Raw genomic sequence first — 19,081 nt, forward strand, 5'->3', positions numbered from 1 at the left:
TGAATAACTTTGGCGCCGGTCGACGAATCCTCGCGAATTTTTCACAATAGGTGGGGCGCTCCGCTCCTACCCTGAAAGTCTCGGGGGGGATTCGTCAAGCGGGGGCTGAGATAAAAGGGGGGTCCCAAAACGCGTTTTTCCCATGCATTTTTCCATAGGACCTTTAGACAGGGCTACAGCCCGAACGGCTGAACAGAATTACTAGAAATTTGGCAGAGAGGTAGTCCTCAGGTCAAGGAAGTGCCTTTTGTAGGTTTGGTGTAAATCTGTTCAGTAGATTCTGAGAAAATAGCCTTTAAATCAATATATATATCTGAGCCAGCTTACGGTACGCTTACCGTACGCGTACGGTGGCGTGCGCGAGCGCGATTCTGATTGGCTGTTACATCTAAGTAAACATTCGAATCGGTCGAAACCAGGAAGCGGCGGCCGCCATTTTCTCTCTCGCACTCTGAGGGGGGGGCTGTAAACAAAGGCAAAAAACATATAAAGGGGCTGTTTAGACAGCGCCCATGCACATAGCCATGTTAGTTGAGTCCTCAAAGATCCCCCAAGGCCAAAAACGGTAAATTTTTATTTTTTGAAAATTTCGCCGATTACGCTTACCGTACGCGTACGGTGCGCTTACGCTAAAAATTTTAATAAAAAAAAAAAAACACTCTGTGCATGGCATATTATTGTCATCACTTACAAATTAAATTTAACAGATTACCTATCACAAGGAAGCGCATAATATGTCCTCCATGTGCGCACGGTGCGTAACGTGGGCACGCGGTGCGCGTAGCGCACTGCGTGCCCACCTTGCGTGTACGGCGCTAACTGCGTAAAGTGGGCGCGCGGTGCGCGAAGCGCACCGCGTGCTCACTGTGCGCGCACGGTGCGTTAAGTGGGCGTGCACGCCACGAATGGCATAAAGTAACTTAGCATTTAAAAAACCGTACAAATTCACTGAAAAAACCATAGGTTTCACACACGTTATAGTTAGGAATTAGCATTTAAAAAACCTTGCTAATTCAATGAAAAAACCATAGGTTTCACACATGTTATAGTTAGCTGGAAATTTTACTGATAAAAAACCAATGAAATTCCCCCGTTATAGTTACTGTAGGCAACTATAACTCACGCGACCGCAATCCTCTGCTGATGACATATGTGTCTTTATGAAAAAAAAATATTTGTAATATATGTATAGCTAAAATTTAATGGAAGAAGACATGGGCAAATAAGTGTCTAAATACAGTATTAGCATCAGCAGAGGATTGCGGTCGCGTGAGTTATAGTTGCCTACAGTAACTATAACGAGGGAATTTCATTGGTTTTTTTATCAGTAAAATTTCCAGCTAACTATAACCTGTGTGAAACCTATGGTTTTTTCATTGAATATATATAATATATATATATATATATATATATATATCTCCTTCCAAAACACAGCTCCTGCTGGGACCCTCGAAGGGTGGCGTATGCTCCGGTGGAGCAAACCGGAAAATTCAATCCAAGGTATGAAAAAGTACATAAATACGCTCTCAGGAAGGAAAGGCAGACACGATCTTCTCCATCACCAGTTTAATGCACACGACGCGTTTCGGCACGTGAACCAGGCTTCTGCCGAAACGCGTTGTGTGCATTAAACTGGTGATGGGGAAGATCGTGTCTGCCTTTCCTTCCTGAGAGCGTATTTATGTACTTTTTCATACCTTGGATAGATATATATATATATATATATATATATATATATATATATATATATATATATATATATATATATATATATATATATAATTTTTTTTTTTTTTTTTTTTTTTTTTTTTTTTTCCATCCACGCAGGTTATTTAGAAACTGAGCCCATTGTCAGTTGGTTCATAGTGCCGGTAAACCCGAAAACCGGCAATTTTTGTCAAATCCAATTTCGCCGATAGATGCACACTCAGAGTCACGGGTATTACAAATCTGGCAGCAGTTTATTCTTCGTTACGCGTTTCGACACTGAAAGTGTCTTGATCACACGAATCACCAAACGTTTTGCATTGATTTAAATAAAGTTCATTGACGTGATTTCACTCAAAACAAAGTAATAACAAAAGTAGGACTATATCTGTAACTTGTCTATTCAGATGTTCTATAATGCGGCAGACATATTGGAAGATGCAAACCTGCTGTCTCACTATACATCCTGGCCTGATTATATTGCTAAAATTGTACATATATTTAGTCCAAGGCAACGTAATACTATATAAATTTTGGCAATTAAATACCATATTACCAATGATAGTTTCCATTGTTAATATTAATGAACAATATGACATTAGACAAGTGTCTATACATATATATATATATATGTATATATGTGATCTATGTAATCTATTGTTGCTGACTTGCCTCGGAAGTGGGACAGGAGATGGGCACGCGCATGGTCTCGGCGGATTTGAGTTGGTGTACGCGCCTACAGCCACGCGGCGTGCACATCTCCTGTCCTCCTACCCTCGCAAGCCAGCATGCAGTTTCACTTTCGTTAACACGCACGTCCTAGGCAGCCTCATGCCATTTCATTTTTTTTTTAAATGCGCACGCGCGCTCCAAGCACTCACCGGCTCTTGTTGGGACTCTGCGCTGCTCCTCTGCTTTTCCTGCCGGTCACTGCAGCAACACGCGGGGCTCCGTTTTGCTCACAGGAGCCCCGCCTGAAATCCTGCTTTGTCCACACTATGCACCATTCACGAAGGCGGGGTGGGCTCCCGCTGGACTTCCTGTACTGTTTGGCGGCCCCCTCCCTGGGCAGCACGAGCTGCGCAGCACTAATTAAAAGTCCGGCTGTGCTGAAGTCCCCACACGCCGCCACTGGGCACGAGCTGCATAACACGCAAAAGTTACATGTACCGCGCATGCGCGGGCAGCCCTCGCAGGTCTTCTCCCCGGCCCGCATGTGGAGCTGCTTTCTCTTTTGCTTGTTCTTCCTGGTTCCAGCGCTCGCAGGTTCTTGCTGCTTTCCGAAGAACTGGTTATTGTCCCTGGCTGCGGCTAAGCCCTCTTTGCATTTTTTATTAAGCTGACACGGTTGGGTATGCTTGCCCGTAACTTGATTTCTTCTGTCTATATGAGCATAACATGCTTCCGAATGATTTCTGTATGTTACGCGCTTCTACCTCGTTGCGTGGGCTACGAGTTTTCCCCGTTAGCCTTGAAAAGCAGTTTACGATGCCTACAATAATCGTGCTTTATATAATTTAATTTGGTTTCAGGGCTTTTCTTAACGGTACGTAAGCAAATTGTTTACCACTTCAGAGGAGGTGTATGTATGTCGCACAATGTATTTGTTTTTTGGTCTGAATTACGTATACGAAGTATTGAGGAATTACATACCCTAGAATTAGATGCTGTTTGGAAGGGTGGACTTGTTAAATGTTGCAACGAGACCCATTCACCAAAGTACACCCACTAGCCTTGCGAAGATTCGGTGTGCTACGTTGCTCCTCGGGGTAATGTTTAGAGATTGGGTGTTTCTCTCTGAAGTCTTGTTTTAATAGATAAAGAATTGTGCTCATTTTATCGACCGCGGAAGGATAAACATCCTAGTGCTGCTAGCTTGCGCAGGGCCTCTAGGCTTCAGTGAACAGTAAGGTGAGCCTCACCCTTTGTCAGGAAGCGCACAAGCAGCAGGGGTGTCATTTGTATGCAGCACACAGACTCCTGGAGAGCAGGCCCGACGCCTCGAGGCGCTAATAAAAGGAGCGCTCACGCGGTGTTTACTCGTAGAGAACGGGGCCGGCGCATTGTTGAAAGGAAGAAAGCACACTCCCAGCACAAGGCCATTTGTGTACTACACTGTGCAGAGAAAAGGCTGTGTCAGCACACGATGCATGGTATGTATGGGCAAACCCTCGTGTGCACCAGTGAGGAACGTGCAGGACCCGCGTGTGGACACCAGCAGCTGTTCCCCAACAGGTACTGGTGCGTTTGTGCACGTGTCTGTGTGTGCCTGTCTGCGTGCCTTTGTCAGTGTGTATGCATGTGTGTGTGTGTGTGTGTGTGTCAGTGTGTATCCATGTGTGTGCGCTCGAGTGTGTGTGTGTCTTTATACTTATTACAGCGCGGACCAGGGCTAAAAACGCAAGCATAAGTGCGCACTCGTGAAGTTATTGCGACTGAAAACTGTCCTGCTTTTAAGAAACTACTGCAGATCCCGCGTGGGCGACTCTGAATACGTTTTTGTCTACACACATGTAAGTCACATAAATTGCATGTAGTTTTAAAGCGCACCTTCACGTAAAGTAGCTGTGTTTTTTTTTATAGATGAAGAATTGTGCTCATTTTATCGACCTCGGAAGGATGAACATCTTAGTGCTGCTACTTAATTTTAGCGCTCTGTCAAATAAACAGCAGCCCAGTGCTGCTGTTCAAAGTGGGCTCGCATATTAACGTCAGTAGGGCTAAAAGTGACCCCCGGACCATACTTTGAGAATCCAAGTTATATAACACGCATTCTCAAACAAGCATTTGCAATGCAATAGGTCTCGCATTATTAAAGTTTGAGCTATTGGTGTTGCATTATTTAGCAATGCCAATAGCTCAAACTTTAATAATGCGAGACCTATTGCATTGCAAATGCTTGTTTTAATTGCAGGGGAGGTTGAATGGGCTCCTCCGCTGCCCTAAAGTCTGCCAGCTCCCTGGGGCACTTTACATTTAAAATGCCGGGGGACACCCTGTCCCCCCACAGGAGGCGGGGAGCCAGCCTGGACCGTGGGGGCCTTCACCTCTCCCCGTGGTTCCCAACATAAAGTCCTGGTCTCTTGTTATATATGACTACCAATCCCATAATGCCTCATAATGGACACACTGGGAGAGAGGTAGATAAGGTAGAAAGTAAGGATGACTCACAACACCGTGAGCAAGACCAGTTTGGTTGAAACGCGTTGGTGGTGGCAGCGATATTTGTACTGATTGAATACATTGAAAGAAACTTCCTTTTTGAGAGTGCGGCGTTAATCACATTTTGATGGATCATTTGTTTCGAGTGCAGGCCACCGTGGAAAGCGTGCACTGTGGATGGACTGACTTCGTTATGGCACTATATATCTCTATCAAGCCTAGTCTGCCTGCCTTCGATCAGGCTTTGCATTCGAAACTATGGGAGATTGTGCTGGTACGCCCAAGTAACACCCTAGAAATGCAGCTTTGGCGCAAAGACGTCATGAGAAAGGTGCTTATTTAAAATACGCTAGAGAGACTTTGTGTGGCTTTGCGCCAATTTGCATTGGCATAAAACTTAAATGAATCTGGGCCGTAATCTTTCAAATCTAGCTTTTAACCACACATATTAAGTGAGCATGTGTGGGCTGGAAATGTTTTATTGTTGTCTCTCTTTATTTATTTTACTAACTGATCTTTCAGTTTATATATGGATGTACTTTAAGGGTTCACAGGCGATGTTTTGTTTCTTAGTTTGTATTGTAGGCTTCAAGGATGCTTCTAAATGGAGTTAATCTGCTCAGTTTTCTCCTAACTGCCTCATTTAAACAACAGTTTTTATTGAAAGGCATGTGACTTTGTACCCCGCCCACTAATTTAAAAATCCTGCACTGTAAGAATTTGCTGTTAAATGCTGCCCATTTACCTTTTCTGATAATTTCATGTAAAGGGCCTGAATTCAAAAATGCTCCTTGTTGTAAATTCCCTGTCTTTGCTGGTGATTATTGAGCATTTGGCATCAGTCTTGAAGTTTAACTACATTTTTCAGTGCTTGTGACCTTCTGTCTGATTTAAATTGAGCTGGTCTCTAGGAGAAGAATAAAAACAAGCATTTGCAATGCAATAGGTCTCGCATTTTCAAGAGTTTGCTTTTGGCATTTTAAATGATGATGCCTTTTATTTATCTGTTTTGAAAACCAACACGTAAATAAAAGGCATTGTCATTTTCGATGCCAATAGCTCAATCTTTCGCAAATGTGAGACCTATTGTATTGTAGATGCTTGGTATGAGAAGGAGGCAGACGAGTGACGGACATAGGTAACAGTAAATATGCAGTGTACAGCAGAGAGGAGGAGGACTGGGTGTAGCCTCCCAGGGATTTTATTTATTATGTGTGTTTTTTATAGCGCAAACTTTACCCGAAGGTGTCAGAGTGCTATACAACAATACCAGTTACATTATTTAAGGACTTCAGAGTACACGAATAACATAAAAGATACAGACAGATACATTCTAAACTCACATAAGAATGGTAGTGAGTAAGTACAGGAATTTACTACTGATACAGCTTGGGTGGTGTGCTTCCTGGTGCACCCAAAGTGCTGGGCAAGGAGAGACACTGCACTACGGATGGTGTGCATCCTGGTGCATCCAGAGCGCCGGACAGAGACAATGCAAGTGCATGGGTGGTGCGAGCCCTGGAGCACACAGAGAGCACTGGGCAGGGAGAGGCAGTGCACTGGCCTGGGTGGCGTGAGCTCTGGTGCTGAAGAGACACAGGGAAAATGTATATGCCCATACTGTAAATCAGATAGCATGTGTGTGTGCTTACCTGTGTTCTACTGCCGCTCTGCGGGTTTTTATGTGTGCCTGCGTTCTCCTGTGCATGCTCGTGAGTCCGTATACGTGCTTGTGTGATTTCTTGTAAGTTCCGTGTTTGCATGACTGTGTTCATTGTATATATAAATATATTTTGTGTATAATTGTGTAGCTTCTGTTTGCAGGCGTGAATGTTTTTTGTGTGTCTTCTTTACTTGCTTCTATGCGTGTTTTAATATGTGTGAGTGTTTGTGCTTTCTGTGTGTTATTAAGTATGTATTTATCTGTGTGTATTCACGTTTCTCAAATATGTTAACTCTTGCCGCATTGGACATAGAAATCCCGTGTTAGGCAAAATGTTGATACTTATTTTATTTTTTTACTATATCAAGCTAAAACATCCTCCTCAGAAAACAGGTTAATATAATTTCTGCAACAAAATATTTCTGAAACGTGCCGATAACTAGGTAACTCTATTAGCTAACACCAGTGGTTCTTGTTTTTGGGGAGAATCGAGAGAGCACTGCCTTTAGCCATCCCCTTGCCTTGGCTTTAGGGACACTTTAGGAGGGAGACGGGTTCACATATCAAAACGTTGTTTGTTCGTAAAAAAGAAAAAGAAAAGAAACGTAAGTCTCCTGAATAAACAGGGCGAGTAGTCAGTCTGGTGTGTACTTTTTGGGCCGGCTCCACCTTTTGGCTTCTGAACCCCATGAGTAGGAGGCAGGACGATGGGCAGTGCCCACTGCCTTGGCAAACCTGCCTGACAGGGGATTTATTTTGTTTAACAGGGGGACTTGAGAAGTCCTATAAATGTGAAATTACTGGTCTACGTCCCCCATGCCACTTTCATGAAGGGGTGTTTTGGAAGCGCCTTCGAGTGATTTCACAGCGCATGTGCCAATCACACAAACCCCACCGAGGAGCATAACTCAATGCCTGGATGTGTACGGAGGGAGCAGTGAGCCATGCGTTCTATGGCAAGCTTAGTTTTTTAATAAAGTTAAAATCGGTCGGACAGGCACATCTGACAGAGGAGACAGGGTCTAGGACTCTGTACTCGCACACCGATCGCTTCAGAGAGACAGAAGCTGAGCTGTTTGTCTATACTCCAGTTATGTGTGCAGTGCGGATTGGGGGTGTTTGCATTTCGAGTGCCTCAAAGTTTTGAGCAGTGGGTGTGCATAGTTAGCGAAGCCAAGTAAATCCTGACCTTTCCTGGGGGAAAGTAATTCATCTCCATTTTCTATTTGAATGCCAGGGAGTGCTAGAGCTCTAGGAAAAACACCAATTTCCCCTCTTTCCAGGCTAAACACAAACATGAAAAACATCAAAGCGCGAAAGTGAAAGTAATCGCGGTCAAGCGCGGCGCGCGCGCCCGCGCACATGCACTGTAGCTCTAGGCCGCCCTGGTAGCACTTTTTTGAGCCCTCTCAAAAAGTCTTGCCAGACCAGCGCATGCGCTGGGTCAGGCGAGACCTAACAAAGGTGGCTGTCATTAAATGTCTGTATAGCAATGGGCATTGGGTTCCTCCCTTCCATATGTACAATAAATATGCTTAGGAGCATTGCCTATCTTTGATCGTTTTCTTTCTCTTGTATACACCACATACATGTACACGAAGGTTACAACAACCTGATATAAGGAACTTTGAAAGGAAGGAAATAGCGCATACATATTGTTTGAAAACAGATGGATTGTTTTGAAACTCCGCATTTGTTAAATAGGGCGACTGACGTCACTATGTACAGGAGCATTTCCTCTTACTTGCCATTCGATCTTAAAATGGTTTTAACCATAACGTACATGAAAGAAAACAAAATTGTGAAAGCCAATAGCTCTGCACATAGGCATTAAAAAGAGCTATCTATTTGCTTTGCCAATGTTTAAGTAGTCCTGGCATTGCTAAAAGGTTTTCTTTGTTTTCCACCCATTGGAATGCTATGGTACTTTAGACTTGAGCTGAAAGGTGATTAAATTGGAACCTGTAAAAAGAGTGCAGCTACTGCATTGTTTCTTCCTTCAGGCCAGGCGGTCTGTTCCCCTCCTCCCTTCCCCCAGAGGACAGTGTAGAGCGAATCCACTGTCTATCAGATAAAAAAAAAAAAATCAATGCCTACTAAATACTGTCAAACGTCTGTTCTATAAGTCGTGGTAGAGTCAAATGGTATATTATAATAAATGTAGAAAATGAAGAAGACCCACTCGTGCCCCAATGCAAGCATAAGCAGAAAGCTGTGTACAGATGTACGTATTAAAGGAGAAATACAGGCCTAAGCTCGTAGAATGTAAATCACAAGTAGCGTTAGAACCCGGGGGGGGGGGGGGGGGTTGGCTGGAGACACGAACATCAGTAGAATGGAGCAATATAGTCAGACACAGCAGAAAGGGAAAGTTACAAGCCCACATTGCAACAACTTGTCCCTGAGGAAAAAGTGTAGATAGAAGTAGCGCAGTGGCACAGGATAGGTGGGAGTTTAGACCTTGTAGAGCAGTAGACATGTGGGGAGTAGAGCATTACTAGGCTTCTAAGAGAAAAACCAAGAACGACCGGTAGTACAATCGGTGGTGTAGAAGAACGAATAACACATGCACAGGAGTAAAATTCCTGTAACACGTAATTAACTGTTTTTTGTTGAAAGTATTACTCATAGATATAATGTTGTGATTAAGTAAATACCTGACTGTTTATGCAAATGTATGATGTATTTGCACTCACTAATGTATGAAAGAAAATGGCCGCCACATTGTAAGTTAAAATTCAGATTCCAGTTCCATGGGGCTGACTGACCTTCCACGCTCGCTATATTAAACTTTGTACTATAATGCCACAGAAATTGTCGTCTTTTTCTTTTGTCAGACAACAATATTATGTTGATTATAGTAATTCTGTTCATCACAATACACGACTCCTTTAGATGGTTTTCAAATACTGTTGTGCAGGAGTGTTCTCCTTTAACTCTCTAATGTTCACCCCACAACTTTGTAGCTAACTTGTGAATTGAGCCAGAGATTTCAATAGAATTGGAATGCCCATGTAATCCATGGTACCCAACTCCTGCCCTGGCACCCAACTGAAAACCTTCACTTGCACCCAATTGACATCATTGTTCTTATCTAGTGGGTAGCAAAGTTCACTCTTGGAAAGACTAGTGCTGTAAAGCTCCTGCATTGATCTCACCCGTCTTCAGATGAAATACAGCCAGTACTGCTGAATAAGCAGTCTCTTACCGTGGCCCTCTTTCACAATTTAGGCCACATAAGTCTAGATATAAATCACTAAAAACTGTCCTATCTCAGTACGGTGGTATTCTTGTGTCACACCTTTGATTAGCTTGGGTTGGGAGTTATAGATGAAGCAGTACTCCTACCCACTTCTGAAGTGGCAACTAGCAGTAAGCAGTAATGTGCAGTTTTACCAAAATAGGGGGGGGGGGGAACACACTAAATAATTTGGAGACTTCCTTAATGTATTTTGTGCATATCACAACCCGCAATTGCTGTACTTGTTTTGCTCATACTTTTGCACTTGTTTGTGTCTCTGGTGCTATTTCCAATGGTCTGCCATTGTGATTTTTGTATTGTGCACATATTGAGAGCTTAGAACCATGTCTGCTGGAGCTCACTACCCATGTGCCACATGGGTCCCGCTGATATTTTCATCTTATGCATCCATTTTTATATTTCTCGTCTTGTATAATTTTCTACTTTGGTACAGTTTTAATTATAGTTCACAAAAAATCTGTAAATGTCAGATCCAAGATTCTAACCAAAGGAATGGGGATCCCGCTAAATGTGCGGAAAAAGACCCCTATCTTTGAGAAAAGAAAAATGTACTTTTCTTGAGTCCCTTCACTCACCCAGGGTTGCCCCTAGGTGACATGCTTTATCATTGGGGTCATCCCAAACAGCTGCTGTCTCGGGCGTGCTGCGACTTTCAGAACTACATAGGAGCACTTTTTTTGAAAAAATGTGTAGTGCAGCGTTAGTGGAGTGTTGAAAGTGATGCTAAAAAATACCTAGCTAGTGAGCTACTATTTTATTCTTGCTCCTAGTTGGTAAGGATAAAAAGGGGGTTAATAGTAGGGAGAAATGCAACTATTATGTGTATACAGTCCCTAATATTCGGTCAACATGTTTCGAGGTATCCCCTAAACCTCTTCTTCAGGACCACATTGGGACCAGCTCCTCAGGGAGGACCATGTTGCTTATGAGTGAACTCTCCAGAGTTAGAGATCACCGATTTGTGATCTGAGGATATGTCTGTGCCCCCCCCCCCCCCCTCTGCTGTGTCGACATGATCTCCGCCACCGCCTGTAACGCTGCTATCTGTTCAGGATCCATCCAAGATGTTTTTTTTCCAGTTGGGTCTTCCTAGTTGACAGTCTGAACTGTTTCCGTGTAGACCGGTTCCCCACCCCGGGCCCAACTCGTGGTTGCCGAAGTGGCATCCTGGCCTTGTATGCTTCCATCCAGGACCACACAGTGGCCGGTGTGTTGCTGAAATTAGTGCTACCATCCAGGACTATTTTAAGCTTATCCGGGAACATTAAGGAGTACTGAATGCCTTCTTCGCGCTGGGCCTTTATCGCTTCCAAGAAGGATGCCCTTTGGGCCTGGACCTTAGCAGTGAAATCAGGGAATACCGATACATTACTGTCCTCTATTTCCAATGGACCATTGGCACTGGCTTTTTGGAGGATTATATCTGTCTCTTTAGTGTTGGAGCTGTGCCACCACTAGGCGTGGGGGTTGCTCCAGCGCCAGAGGGAGCACCAGTACTTGATTCAGCCTCTCTAAGGCAAAGGACTGTGTGGGTAGTCACCGCGCCACTGTAACACGGTGCTCCAGAAAGGTTACCATGTCTGTACCTTCTACCCATTCCGGGATTTCGACCGCCCTGATGTTGTTGTAGCGGTTTCAGCCCTCTGTGTCCTCTGCTCACCATTCAAGTGCCATCACCCTAGTTTTGAGCTATTCAATTTGACGGGATCTTGACGTCTGTTTCGGTTGAAGTTCCCCATCCGTCACTCGCCCCACCAGCTTGCAGTGCTCCGCTTGCAGCAGGCCTAAACCAACAGACACCGCTCCTATATCCTGCTGCAGTGTGACCTTTGTGTCCGCTATGGCAGCCAATACTTTGTCCAGGTGGGTATGTATTGAGAGGCCAACGATGCCGCTGTCCTCTTCCTTGGACCCAGTGGCAACTAGTGAGGGTTCCCCCAACCCATTTGTGGTCCCCTGTTTATGCTTCAGTTTTCCCATATCGGTCACAGACCCCACACAGGTATCAGGCACCAAGCAGGCCAAGGGTCCGAAGCAGGGCTCAAACCACTCTCTGGTGGAATTTGTCACCGATTCACGTAACACGCCCATGGCTCACCAGCTGATGCCCGATGGCTCGCAGAAGGCCCAACACTCCAGGGGTCACCCCCGGTCCTCACCCTTCTTGTCGTCTTCACTTGTGTTGCTAGGCTGGGGTCCAACCAGGGAGATCCGTCTCAGCTCACTCCAGGCGTTATCTGCCCTATTAGTTCCCCCTCTGTCGCCAAAGTGCCCGCCGCACCACACCACTCCTCGAATCTTTCTGGACCTCTCACAGGCAGGTAAATCTCATCTGTCAACGGGTCCCCAGGGCCGCAGTCTTTCCGGTGTATCCAACCTCTCCCCAGGTTCACCACCTGATCAGGTCTCATATAGTCGACCTCACTGGCCCAGACTGGGAGTTCCAACTTTCAGTCAGTAATCCAGGCCTGGAACTCTGCGCTTCTTCCTCACGTGAGTGCTCCTACTTGAACAATATAGCTCTCCTGGGCCTTTCACACAGCTGGGCCTTGTAATCTATAGGCCTCTTCTCTCTTTTTGGGCCCTAGGACTCTCCAACCAGAACAACATCTCCTGCGGCCCCCAATTTATTACCATGTGCCAGAGCAGGGTGGCCGTCACTAGCTCTCCCTCCTAGGTACGTTCTGCTCTGCATTTCCTAATTGGCATGGTGAAAGAAGGCACAGTGTGGTCCCTGCCAAGTCTCGCCACCGCTCCTCGATCTGGCCCAGCTCAGCCCTTGGACGGCTCTTGGATCATGGGTCTCTGGCACCCCTGCCCAGCGCGCAGGTGGTCAAATCTCTGAAGTGGAGTTGAGGCTCTTGCCTCCACACCTCCTACGCAATTGTCAAGGAGGCTGGGCCCTCCTGTCTTGGCCTGGGTGCACGTCTCCCCTGCCTCACTTCCAGCCCCTACACTGGGCCTTGATGTTGGCCCCGATCTCGCTCACCGCCATGGCCCTCTCTCTTCAGGATCATGTGTGGTCTACACACTGTCACTGCATCGCAAATGAGGCTGCCTCCTTGGTTCGTCTGTCGCTGTGGCCCCTCAGTCCTCCACCAATGCCCGTCCTCTAGGGCAGTTGCTGCCGGCCCTCATCTCCTGCAATGGGTTTCTCAACCGCCGCTGGGCCTCTGGCTACACAGCGCATGGGTTATGGCCCCCTGATGCCTCTGGGTGGAAATGGAGGAATCCCCTCCTTTTTGCACTCACAGGGTAGACCGCTGCCCCTTGCACAGTCCCTTTTCCACCACAGGGCTGCCCTCTCTAGGTGAGCCCCGACGGCAACGGCTCTAAGGTATCCTGCCCGGGTCGCCTGTAGTTCTTTTCCCCTCTTCCCACAGCTGCGGTGGGGGGGGGGGAGCGGGGACTCAAGTTCAGTGGCCGTGCACTCCCGGGGTCCTCTGTCGCTACCCCAGCGGGCCGATGCGTCTGGATTATCACTGGGCCGGTGCAGTGCTGGCTGCTCACGCATCCGCCATCTTTAGCGCCGTAGCCACGCCTTGTTTAAATAGCTTTATTCAAATGATTTCATCAAGAAGGTACATCCTAATGAAGCATGTCTAATATCTGAAAGGAAGGATAGAATAACCATAGTAATGCAGAGAATTATGATTCAATCGGAGCATTAATAAAAATGAAAAAAGATTGCATTTTACAGGCTAGAGACCGAAGAAGAAAAACGTGATAAAAATAGTACCATAATTAAACCGCAATTTATATTTTGCATTAAGAGTAGAAAAAAAAGGAAAAAGAAAAAGAGGAAGGAAAAAGATAAAAAAGGAAATAATAAATGGATTATTACAAATAATTGGGTTTACAGAGAGTAGTTATTATGAATAATCTTGCGCTTAATGTGGATAAAGAAATTGCACTTGAGTGAGGTGAAGCCCTTTAAGTAAGTGATGATTCAGTTGAATAAAATAACTGTGCTGTGGCAGTGCCAGACTGGATATACTGCATCATGGGCGGAATGCAGAAGAAATCAAAACATTCACCCCCAGTCAAGAGATCTTGGTTAAATTCATCTTTATTTTGCTCACCATGGCACCCCAGTTTAGACACAGCCATAACCAAATCAGTCTTGACCCTGTTCCTCATGGGAACACTCCAGCCTGAACTGCCAAGCCAGGTCCTCCCTGGAATGGAAACCAGCATCCTAGGACCGGTTACGGGGTTTCATCCTTCATCAGCCAGGCTAGTTGAATCCAGTGGCACAGTGAGCCCGGAACCCACGTCTGGGCATACCTGGGGCACTTAGGGCACCATTGCTTTGCCTATCTGCCAGTGACCCTTGAGTAAGCTCATGTATATTTATAGACTGCGTCCTTTTCTGTACGGGGCTCTTTGGGTCAGTGCCCGTGAGAGTGTTTTATGTATACTGAGGTGGGATGGCCCTGAATTTCATCCTTTGAAGGTGAATGCAAGTGAGTTCGATTTAGTTGGGTAGGAAGACAAAGGACAAATCACCTTGTGTCGTATAGTATATAGATATTCATGTTACAATTTGAGTGTCTTTATGGATGCAGCATTATTGGTTATTGGGATTAATAACTTTCATCCCTACACCTTCTTCGGCCTACAGTGCTGCGGAGCCCTCGGTGGCAGAGACGCGTTGGAGCCCTTCGGTCCACGTGCGTTGTCACCAAGACATGGTCTGAAAACATCTGGATAGATGAGGCACGCGATGGACTTTGAACCCCTAACGACCTCTTCTCGCACATAAGTTAGTATAATTACTTAATTGGACGTTCCTTGGCAGTGATGTATTTGCGGAAAGTCTAATTGCAGGGTGGTGCAAATGCGACAATCAATCTTGCTGAAAAATACTTTAGTCCTTCAGTCATTGCATTAGGAGGATGCTGAGAAGTTTGAGGTTGGACACCCGCTCGTGGATTCTTGAAAACAAATATTGAAGATCATGTTGTGCGTTTTTTTTTTTTTTATCACACTGCAAAGTAATACAGCTTAGTAGGCAGGGCATTTTTTCAGATTAATGGATAATCGAGGTTTATTAAAAAGAGGGAGAGTTAATGTAACTGGCATTGGCGAAACGAATGGAGTTTTTGCTTTTGAAACGGTAAGGATATGGAAAATATTTGCATAATAGTTTGGTGGGCACTCAATGAATGTTCGTCTACAATGCAACTGTTTTTGCTCGAGCTGGGTCCTAGACACGTGACCAGTGTTGAAGAGCGTCTCGCAGATAGGGCAGTGAGCATGAAGGAAGCGGAGAGCTGCATCTCCATGGCAATGCCTCGTGTAGGTGGAAGGAAGAGCTAACCGCAGGCTGATTTGTATGTGAGAAGTGCTTCTTGCCTGCCTCAGATCAACAGCCCTTCACAGTGAGCGCGATGGTCCCTCGCGCCGAGCTATCTTCGCGCTGATGAGGTGTGTACTGCTGCTGCTGCTGCCGCCGCCTGTGTGCTGCTTTTTTTTTTTATCTTCAGTCACGCGCTGTTATGAAGATGGGGGTTATTATAGAGCTTGGTTCCATTCTGACTTTTTCCATTTTGTATATTCATGTGTGCCTGCCCCCGGCTTATGTTAAGGGCATTAGCACGAGTACAAATCTATGCTGCCTGCTCGCCCCCCCCCCCCCTCTCTCTCTCTCTCTCTCTCGCGCGCGCGCGCACACACACACACACTTTCGATCACACACACACACACTTTGGTTCACACACCCACACACTTTCGATCACACACCCACACTTTCGATCACACGCACACACACAGTCACTTTCGCTCACACTCTTTCGCACTCAAACGCTATCTATCACTCGTCTAAATTGTGCCACTTCTGTCACATCTCACCAAAGCTGCACAATGTTGTTGCATTCTGCTTTTTGCAATACTCCAGACAGGCAGATCCGTCGAATATTTTTGTTTTTAAATGTATTTCTTTTCCAATGTATTTTTCACTTTGCGATAAGACGTGCGGTTCTGTTGGAAAAAAGATTCAGAATATGCGTGTCGCTTGCATTTTTTTACAGTTATTAAACAGCGCACGTCATCAAACACATAAAATATTTCCACCCAGATTACATTATAGCCGTGAAGGCGTGAAATGCAGCGTGTCGAAAGCCCGAGTTGCACTCTGCAGATGTTAACAGCAGCATCTGCTGAATAATAAAAGGCCCTACAGGTTTCAGGATAAATTGGAGCACGGGTATACAGCAAGTATGTGAATAGACCAGACGGGCGAGTTTGGGAGCGCGTTTTAAGAGCGGTAGTTGAAGTCTGTAAACTGAATGAGAGGAGCCTCGTGCTCGTAGTACTGAGTTGAAGGTACACGCAGCAAAAAACAAACAAAAAACCCCCCTGAAAATGCACAAGTTGAGCTTGACCGTTATTGTGTATGGAGGTAGCCAAGGCCTCTGAATGTCTAAGCTCACCGTGAAAATGACACGTGTACACGGAGACGGAAGAGGGTTTGTGTACACAAGCAGCATGTATACTGTTAAGGGGCATATGGGCTGGTATCTGGATCATGTGGTTTGTAATCCGACTGTGCTCGAGCCATCGCCATCACTACATAAATCCCAAAGAAAAGGTATGGGGCTGGAACCATCCCCGTGACTGGGTTCTCCTGGATATTTGTCTTGGCAGAGAAGAGAAGGGGCATGTTGTGTGTGTGTTTGCCTGGTTATGCCTGACTAGAAGAGGGAAGCGTGATGCATGTGCTTGAACATTTTAACAGCAAAAGCTAAGACCGGCCCGAGTGGTACACCCCTTCTGCAAAGAGGTGGATCATAAGTTGCGTGCACCCTAGCTACAAACGTGTTTGCATATCGGTGATTGAATGGGGTGCTGTAGGCAGTCTCTGCCAAGGATATGAATGCATGAGGTGTTGTGAAGCATGATGGTGCAAGTCCTGAAAACAAATAAGGGATCAACTAATTAGCAGATACAATCCAGGATGAAGGCACAGAAACTGACTTTGACAACTATAGCACCACCCCTGCCCCGACTTTAACAGGAGTGGCTTTGCTCACCAGTCTATGCAACCTAATATTCGATGTATTTAATTAAGGAGCGCTCTGCATAGACACCTATACAGCAGTATGTTTACTCACCCCATGTTATATTTTTCTTATACCTCTTAATTTTTAGAACTTAGACTGCACCTGCGCAAAGAGATGTGATTTAAGCAGTCACTGCTGCTCAGAGCTTCATTTCTTAACAAGGGCAACTCCACTTTTATCATTTCACAATGTTTGTTGCAGCGTAACATTTTAGCTTATAGGCTCTGGTTTTCTGAGTTATCTCCATAACTAGATTATCTACAAATTTAACCAAACTCGCACGTTGTGAAATTTTTATCCCAAAAAAAATACATTGTGTAGATGAGTTTAAAAAGTATAAATATTGTGTAGCTCTCCACACACACTGATGGATTTCCTGTGATTGCATGTCTAGATGTTGACTAGGAAGAAAGCAAACCTTCCCTGGGCATGCTTCCGGGTGCTGAGAACACCCTGCTGGTTGCAATTTCAGTGGAACGTTGGAGCGACAGCAGCCAGTCACATTTCAGAGACTGTTCGTGCTACCATTAGCTAAATATAACTTTGTCTACAGTGGTTGTTGAGCCTTACTTGGACATTTTAGCTTTCCTGCTTCCAGTAATGTGGTGATGCGGGGTGTGCGTGGAAGTCAGTGGTGTCTTTATCCACCCTCTGTTTTTAAGAGCCACTGCATTGAGGGCACACTTCAAAATCTATATCCTCTCTGAGTACATGAATATTAGGTGATGACGGTGAACATTGAAGGATCTAAGACTGAGTGGGTGTAATGGGGTTGGAAGTCCATGAGCATCTTTTTAGTTATCTGTAAATTTAGGTTTACGAGAAATACAAACATATTTTATTGCTACCCCCACTGTCAGAGGACACCGCCTCCTTCCATACTACCTCATCATGAAATTGGCACCAGAACAGCACGGCACGGCCCACTCATCCACATCTGGGGTATCACAGTGGGCCTGAGACTAGAATTTCCGACCAACATGTGACCTATATCTGTTGATACATATAACAGCTACCCAAAGAACATCCATTGCCTCCTTAAACATACAGATGTTTGTTATTGGCAAACGGACCTGCCCCATATGTCTAAGCTGTTGGATGCTACAGACTGGCAATGCTCGCCATTGCTAAGCGATTCTTGTTCGAAGTATTGGAAATGCTGCAGAAGTGTCAGGACGACCCTTTTCTGGCCAATTTCCGCCCAGTCTTCTGTGGCGTGAGTCTGGACTTCCCAAATCATTGTAGACCCAGTTCTGCATTTGGAAAATCTGATCTTGCTCTGGTTTTGCTTTACATTCAGAAACAAATCTGTGTGTGTTTACAGCACTTCTTTAATGGCAGCTGCTGGTTCAGCACATTCCTTCATACAGTGTATCTAATTCAGAGGAGTCCATGCAAAAGAGGGGTGCCTGCCTGTTGACTCTTAGTATCTGACTTTAAATGATTGCATCCTGTCTCCGTGTGTCCCCCTGACCCATTCATGAAAGAAACCGCTTGATGAATAATCCAGGCCTTGCATTCTGACTCACAGATACGCCAGTAGCTCACGCCATACATTAGTTGATTGTAGTACTTATGATTTTCTCTATTAGTGATACACAGTTGTCAAGAAATACTATTTTGGTGAAAAGAAGGAGATTTGATTAGATGGTACGGATGCCTAGCACTTGCACGCTAGGCAGTCGTGTTCTTAACCCAAAACGTGCAAAGAGGTATCGGTTAAAGGCAATTGTAGAAGCCTAGGTACTGCTGGAGGTGCGTTGTTTGTAAGTCGCTAAAGCTCATTGGGTGATGGGCATAGCACTAGATGCTCATGCAAGCGATAATGTCCAATGTACTTGGGTGACAGAAGTGTGTGCAGAATAAATGTTATCAGAGCACCCATTGGTGAAAGGACTTTAGTATGTATGAAACAGAGGGGACGTTTGGTTGCAGACAGTTACAGTGCTAGTAGTTTAGACATTCAAGCAACCAAGTGTCAGTAAGTATTTAGCTCAATTCGTAATGCATTTGCCAGAAAATACGTTTTTGTAGGTTTATGCACAGACCTGTTGCTATCCAAGCAAATATTTTAAATATGAAAAGCAGTCACAAAAATAATGCACAAGAACCCGTTATTGTTTTACGCGTCGCAAGCAAGGCAGCGGTTCTTGCAGACACATGAACCTTCTGAAAGGCCATGCTATGGTAGCTTATTCGTTCCTATTCAGAATCTTAAGTTCA

At 45.1% G+C, this 19,081-nt stretch overlaps 1 protein-coding gene across 2 annotated transcripts in view; it reads left to right on the forward strand.

Moving 5' to 3' along the window:
• The window catches only part of CDC42SE2 (CDC42 small effector 2), a 352,848-nt gene that overhangs the window by 32,331 nt on the left and 301,436 nt on the right, over positions 1 to 19,081 (forward strand). Inside the window, exon 1 of one of the 2 annotated variants that reach the window (XM_085632719.1) lies at positions 15,159 to 15,224. The exons of the other annotated variant lie outside the window; for it this stretch is intronic. The gene's annotated coding sequence lies outside the window, so the exon portion shown is untranslated. Of the gene's footprint in view, positions 1 to 15,158; positions 15,225 to 19,081 lie in introns of those variants that run through there. 2 annotated transcript variants of the gene reach the window in all.

The sequence above is a fragment of the Triturus cristatus genome, chromosome 2_1 (assembly GCF_964204655.1).
Source record: "Triturus cristatus chromosome 2_1, aTriCri1.1, whole genome shotgun sequence".
Lineage (NCBI taxonomy): Eukaryota > Metazoa > Chordata > Amphibia > Caudata > Salamandridae > Triturus > Triturus cristatus.